Raw genomic sequence first — 8274 nt, 5'->3', positions numbered from 1 at the left:
AACATGTGACTTGTGGACAGTGGTGGACAGTAACTAAGTGCATTTACTTGGAACTCACAGCGTGTCGTGGTGCAATGTGACCGTGTAGATCATTATTGACATTTTTTTTAACTTTCTGGAAAGTCTTTCAATTTTGAGGGTAAATGTCTAAATTTCAATACAGCAATGCATCGATATTAAAGAACTTTGTGCTGTGTTTACATTACAAAACAATATATACATTTCCATCTATACCAGTATTCATCAGCCACTGGAGTAGTGTGGTGGTGTTTACCTGCAAAAATAAATTTCCTTCTCGCTGTATTTTGTTGTTTTCACTGTTTGTTTTGGTCCAAAAACATCCCTGTCTACCAAAACAACACAGTGAAAACACTTGTAGTTGAGTAATATTTGCCCAGGAGTATCTAAACTTCGACTCAAGTACTGGGGTTGAGTACTTTGTCCACCACTGCGTGTGAAGTCTGTTACTTCTAATGAAGTATTTTTTTATCTTCTGTGGTTTATCTTCTTTTCTCCCTGCATGGTAATGGCTTATTGACATGCAAATAGCAAGGAGCACTAGGTTACTAGGTTCAATGCATATGTGCTGCGTTGTGTTTGGCTCTGCAAAAGCATCCTGCCCTCTCTGAGCTGTAACTTGTCCTGCTGCCATTGGTTGAATTTACTCGAAGGATGGTGTAAACATTACATCAGGCATCAGGCAGCCACGGGGAGTGAGTGACATCACGGCCTTGAGAGGACTGTGTAGGAGTGTGCAGTCTGTGCCAGGGATAAGTGCAGTGTCTTCACAACTTTGATCAGGTGTCCAGGTTCACAGGCAATGTGAAATTACCCAAAGTTCAGCAGCCAAAACAGAAATATATCTCTGTGGTGCTTGTTATCTCCTTGCTGTTCACTATAGTCTCGCAAATACATTTTGCTACACTGTGTTAAAGCACTGTGTTACTAAAGTGTCATTGTTGTGCGGTGTGCAGTATCAGATAACATTATAGTCGTGATCGTAAATCTTCACTGTTATAAGTGGTGGTGACAAGTCAGTTGAATTACTCATCTGCAAGCATGCGTGTAAAAAAGAGAACAGAGTGACATCCAGTCTGTGTCTTAAATCGTTTTAAAGTTTATTGCACACACCCAGAGAATATAAACATTTGCACAATCATAACTGATACAGAAATAGGCTAGATAGGATAGTAAAAGAGAAGATTATGTCAAATGCGTATACAAACTGGTTAGCATATACATTATACTAACATGATTACACCTGAACTATGAAGGAAAGGTCAGAAAATTCCAAAATTTTGAAAAGGGACACTTTATTGGGTCTTAAAACATTTTTGATTTTTTTTTTTTTTTTTTTACAGTCCTTTGTATGATTTATTTGTTGTATCATATTTGATACAAGGGGTATTACTGCCTTGGGGTATTACTGGTTTTACTGCCTCCCCCTGTCCAGCCGAGGCGCCTGATGGAGTGGAAAGGAACTGTAATAACGTGTTCCTTCCACGCACTACGTCCAACCAGGGAAACTCTCCCCTGTCAGGTGACAAGAAGGTCAGCTCTCATGCATTGAAGGAGGCATGAGCTCGGCCCTGGCCTCCCTAGGTTGGTAGAGGGAGTGTAGTGCCCAGGATTACATAGAGATTGGCACTGGGTGTAAAAAATAGGGTTACAAAATCATGGGATATAAAAAAAAATGAAAAATAAAAAAATCACGTCGGTTTTCACATTACGAAAAAAAATATTTTAGACCTGTAGTATCAAATATGATACAAATCGTAAAGGACTATAGACCTGTAGTATCAAATATGATACAAACACTTTTGACATCATAAAAAAACAAACTCCAATGCTAAATTTTGAGAGCTCATAAGTGCATTCAAGTTATCCAACACTTATTTCAAAATATTAGTAAAGATATACTAGGAAAACTTGCCCGAACTGCTTTAAAAAAAAAAGTTTGTTAGTAGTGCATCAACCTCTCCTGTTTAGTTGATGGCAGCCATTTTGGGTCAGACCACCTGAGGCTCTGTAACTACCTGCAATGCAAATGGTATGGTCCAGGGGGAAGTGGGGATGTGTCAGATATGATACAACAGGTTCTTGGTCCAAGTATTGATTACACTGATTTATTAAAAAATCAGTGTAATGTGTGTATCATATATGATACGTTTGGTGATATAGGGTTAAGAGTGATTAACTATAGAACTTACTGGAACAGTAGGTACAAAATAATAGTGTGTGCATCAAGCTTCAGAGTTCTGATATAAAGATAACTGATGGCGTAATGTAACACAAAAGAGAACAAGTGTCCACTGTGAAATATAAGGTTCACTCAATGACTAAATCAAATGTTCAGGTTAGGAAACTTGCGTCACTAATTCATTTTCTCACAGAATTAAATGGGCACATTGTTCTTTAAAATTAGCATTGAAGTCATATCTTATTTTTTTTATCACGATCAGACAGATGCTCAGTCATTTAAGGTCATATTTGTTCCACGTCAATTTGTTTTTGAGCCGATATGTTTCAACAGAAAATTTGGACAAGCTGTCATTGATTTATGGCCAAATTTGCGCACGGCCCATGTGTGTTTGAAATCCCCCTATTAGGCAATTTCAAAATAATTTTACACACATGGTTCAACAGTGCTATGAAAATTATCCTGTGAGTTTTGTAATGATTGAACAATTTCTTTATTTCATTATGCCACGCCCACCCCGTAAAAATTGAGAACAGGAAGCTGTCATCTGCTTTTCAAACCAAAAGGCTAGGCTATTTGACCAATCATGGCACAGTGTTCAAATTAATGTATTTTAAATATCTTTAACATTTCTATTTGTGCTAAGCAGCAACTAGCAAGGCTTTGACTAATTTGGTTTCCAGAAGAAGTTAGTTATGCGACTGCACAGGCAAAAGAGAAGTGGGGGAGGTGGTACATGTGCTTTATTTTCTACTCATTTTCAGAGCTTCCATACTCAAGCGTCAATTCCATAGTTAGATGGAAGCATTGTGGGAGCCAACACATCTGTCTTGAGAGACTAGGCCAATTGGGGTCATTTGTTGTTCAAGTAATGCCCACAACTTCCAATCATTGGTGAAAATGTCATGTCTATACCAATTTAATTTGCAAAACCACGACAGAAGGAGAAACAGAAAACCCAGTGTAGTATATTTCTGACAAGCATTTGCATGCAGAGAGGAATGTACAAGCCAGTTTCTTCTTTTGTCAAATTTCTTTTTATCTAACATCCAAATTGCTTTCACATCATTACTCGCTAGGAAGCTTATTCTCCTTAAATGGGTACATCCCTCCCCTCCCACACATAATAGAAGGATTCACGAAATTCTATATTGTATCAAAATTGAAAAAGATCAGGTTCTCTCTTAACGGCTCCTTGAAAATGTTTCACAAAACCTGGCAGCCCATTCTGGACCACATTGTGACACCCTTACTATAGAGGAAGAACTCACTAATTAGTCTTAAGCAGAGAAACCCCCTATCTCTCTCTTTCCTGTTCCTCGGTATGAATGTGAGTGTCTTTGGTTACTGTTTGTCTTTGTCTATTAAATTAGTTTAGTTTTGATACACCTTGCATTTGAACATGCATGTGTGCTGTGTTATCTGTTTACTGCTGTTGTTTGTTGTTCTGTTATGCTGTGTTTTGTTGTTTTTGATTGTTGTAGTTGTTTTATTGACAGAAAATGACAGACCTCCTTGTATTTATTATTTATTACATGATTTCTTGTTTTTTGTTGTCTTTGCAAAAAAGTAATAAAGAGATTTGTACATCCATAAGGACGGAAGTCCATTGTGGCCGAAACACACAAGAGAGTAGAATGGAACGGAACTGAATTGCTCAAAGAGTCTACAGTAGCTCTATATGTATTTTTTTTACATGCATGCCGCAGATGTGTTTGGTGTTCTCAATCACATGTACTCACAAATCCATTAGTTGTGTGCTGTGTCTCCATACATGAATTACTCACAAAGCCATTGGTTCCTGCAGCTGTGTCCAAAAACCTAATTTCAACAATGGTCTGAAGAGGTCAAAAGAGGCCCCCTCCAGCACTTGCATCGGGCCTGCTCTAGTATAAATCAGCCCCACACATCTGTGTCCCATACTCTATTAACACTAATACATATACATAATATTACATAATATTATATAAATACATTACACAAAATACACCACAAAAACATTGACTCTAAAGAGGTCAATTGATTCTAAAGACCATTATTACTGAACGCGACTGTGACTAATACAAGAAATACACAAATACACTCAAATACTAACACTAATACATATAAATACACAAATACACCACATATACTATAAATACACAAATACACATCAACAGCTTTGGCAGGGGGATTCCACCTAACAGTAACAGATAAGATCTAGTATGGCCCCCTCCCTGTCTTTGGTGTGTGCGTGCGCGTGTGCGTGCGCTTGTGCTTGTGCTTGTGCTTGTGCTTGTGCTTGTGCTTGTGCTTGCTTCTGGCCCCTGGGACTGTTTTGTCTATGTTTCATCAGAAACTGCATCCTAAGAGATCACCTTCTTTGTTCCCTGTTCAACAGATTACCTGTCACTCCTTTAAAAGTGGTAAACAGTCCACAGATTCCCACAAGAGTAGGTTGAAAATGTATTTTATGGAAACATTCTCTCAGTATCAGTCAGATGCTAATAGCTATCAAACTCTTTTCACAGCATGTGTGTCCATTGTCCTCATGCTATTAAGGCACCCAAGAACGAAAAACAATATCAGAAACAAGGTAATTGGTCACAGATGGCACAAGCCTAAGGCTTGCAAAAGGGCGTCCCTCTCACCCAAAAGAAACACAGTCAACACAAAAATTCACACTTCACTTAGCCATTTCCTCTGTGGTTTGTGATGTCCTTGCAATATGCATCACTTTAAATGCTATACTTTTAATGATACACCATTATACTGTGTAGATAACCCAATCAATTATCTTCTGTGAAGCCCTGGTTTAAATTCCCATGCAGTTTACTTTATGAGATTTTACAAATGTATGTGTAGCCCATGGGTGAATGAATACTCACTTTGTTTGCATGTGTGCCTACAACTACATGTCCAAAGGAAATACATATGGGTGTAGCTACATGTTTGTTTGTGTATCTCCGAAAGCTGACACAGCATATGAGTTCAAGTGAAAAAGTGAAGTGCATTTCTTTTAGATGAACATACAGAAACATACAGTATATTAGATCATTGATGGGAAGGACTAGAGACTGATCCTGGGAGCCAAGTAGCTTATGGGTAATGTGAGCTGATCACATTCCCAGAGCTAATCAAGTTCTGAGTTCTGGGGAAGGAGCAACATACACTTCCATGCACTGTCATATACACATACTGTACATGCAATGTCATGAGCAGCCTACACAATAACAAGTTAATCTGTTTGTGTATGACATTAACTGTCAAGAAGTGTCTATGTGGTATATATACATCAAGACCCGAGAAAGCATTATAAATATTGGGGGCTTGGCACCCCGCTGCAATTCCGTTCTGTTCTGTGTTCTGTTTCGGTCATGTTTGGAGCTCCGTCCATAAGGATGCTCAATAAAAGACGAAGAAGAACCTGGCTTGGATATTCTCTCTCTCCTTGCAATGCTCTGCAAATTATAAGCATTAGAGCTGCACCACTACAAAGAAAAGCGGTACCTCTATCTGAAGATAGGATCATTTCAGCCAATTTAGAAAAATTTGTCTGTATGAACAGCAAAGGCTAGTTGCAGTGACAGTGTGTCAGTGGCACAATGCTGGCCCCCTTGATGCTGCTTGTTGGTTAGCCTTGAGCTGTGATGCCATGGTAACTGGAAGTGGAAGAGGCACTGCAGGCACAAGGGGTAATCTGTGGGGAAATGCCCTCCTTTGATATCCCTTAGCAGGGAAACCTTTTGAGGCCAAGAGCTTGATGGAAGCCAAAAACTAGTCTAGACTAAACTGTTGCAGTCCCACTGGATAGACTTCAACAGCAGAAGAAAGATGAGCATGATGCAAGTGTACCAAGATTTTAACTCATTCAGTGTAAATTCAGCAGATATAACCTGCAGCATCTTAGGATGACCATCTCAGTATGTCTTACTGGCATGGTCTACAAACTAAACACATTGCAAAGCAACGATTGTTTAAAGCCTAGCACTGTATCAAGGCAATAACGTTTAGCCAAACAATCATAAAACAGAACGCCAGGATATGTCTAACAAAGAAAACATACAGTATAGCTAATTGGGCTGATGATGACAATCCCTTTTTTCCACTTATCTCATCAATCATTAACTGCATTAGTAAGAGGCCAGTGGCTTCACAAAGGGCTACAGGCGAACACTGAGAATCTGTATAGGCTGATGCCTATACAGATTCTCTCTATCTGTATAGGCTGATTCCTATACAGATTCTCTCTATCTGTATAGGCTGATGCCTATACAGATTCTCTCTATCTGTATAGGCTGATGCCTATACAGATTCTCAGTGTTCGCCTGTAGCCCTTTGTGAAGCCAGGGCCAGGGAAGTCAGGGCTACAGGCTGACATGTGTGCTCTGTTTTGATTGATTGAATACTTTATTAGACAGAAGTGTAAACAGCACGAGGTACAGTCAAACATTTGGGCTAAAAGGATAACACAAAAAAGTCCTATTAATCAACATAGCATAAAAATAACACCAAAATACAATATCATCAACAAATATAAAACACTATATGTACAAAGTAGTAAATGGGGGGAAAAGACAAATAATGTCGGCAGTGAATGCCATCACCTTTCTATGGGAAAGGTGAGTTTACCTCCCCTTTTGGTCTCCTGATAGATGGATTGTCAGGCCTGTCAAATATAATATGGATAGTTAAACACCAATCTACTATTAGTCATCATGCTTACTGTGCTTTCTCTTTTAATTGCCTTTCTCTAGTAGCCTACTATGCAAGCACTGCCGAGGGTGTAGTGTTGTATATTTCATTGGTTTCACTGGTGGTGTTGCTTTGACTGACTGTCTTTCCATTATGCTGCCTGATCTACTGTAGAGGTTACCCTTTTCTTGCCCTGTCCTATAATGTATTTGACCTGCTAGGCTACTATCTGTCTTTGGTGACTGCCACTGACTGGATTTCCCTCGCGGGATCAATTATAAAGGTCTTATCTTATCTGAATACACCATACCTGCCACCATTCCTCCTTGACGACTCTTTGAGGTAATTTCTCCCTTTTATCTCCTGTTGTCTGTCTCTGTTGTCTCTCTCTCTCTCTCTCTCTCTCTCTCTCTCTCTCTCTCTCTCTCTCTCTCTCTCTCTCTCTCTCTCTCTCTCTCTCTCTCTCTCTCTCTCTCTCTCTCTCTCTCTCTCTCTCCCTACTTTTAGCTTTTTAATGGATCCTATAGTAAAGCCTGATACAAGTTTAAGATTTCTTTTTTTTAAGTTTTGGACCCCCAGATGCGTGGACGCCCCCACCTCCCCATCCGGCAAAACATCTCCTTGAATCTGAGGATGGCAGGTAGGTACCCTATCAGTATCGGCAGACTATTGTAAGTGAGTCCTATATATCTCCTATTGGCCCGTCTTCAGTTCATCATGGATGTATTTTCCCCTTCACGTCACGAGGTGAACGTTGCTGCTGATACACAATAACAACTTCTCAATCCTTTCTTAAATCTACTCCTTGGAACTTTTATTGCTTTATGGCACAGCAAATCAAAAGCTCACACGCGAGCATTCCAGAGATCTTGCATACCAGTGAATGGTTAAGTGTGTCAACGTGTACTCTGATCAATGTACAAACCCGTGACAACTTCCACACCCCGTTGATGTGCTTCATGACAGAAACCCGGTGTTTTGTTTTGCTTGATTGATGCCATGAGCATCTCAGAGACGATTGATCACATGGGGCATGGATGAAAGCCAGTGGTGTAAAGTAAATAAGTACATTTACTCAAGTACTGTACTTAAATACAATTTTTAGGTGCTATAGGATATTTTACAACAGTGCATGTTATGAGAAAGGCACTTGGAAGAAAGCCAATTGTGTGGAAATAAGGATATATAGAATATAATGTATGTCTCCCACTTTCAACATGTGACCTAAACATGTGCAAGGCAGTAGCCATGAGATCATCCCTTGTATAACATACATACAATTGCATTATGCAGGTTATTAGATTAGATCTAAACAGTATATAAGCAGACTACGAGCTGTCTTCGAGAGACAGACACACCCTGAAGATCTTCCAAGTTTTGACCACGGACTGTCTCCTTCT

This window comes from Gymnoscopelus microlampas, assembly GCF_963454915.1.
Source record: "Gymnoscopelus microlampas genome assembly, chromosome: 6".
Lineage (NCBI taxonomy): Eukaryota > Metazoa > Chordata > Actinopteri > Myctophiformes > Myctophidae > Gymnoscopelus > Gymnoscopelus microlampas.
Note: the sequence above shows the minus strand (reverse complement) of the source record.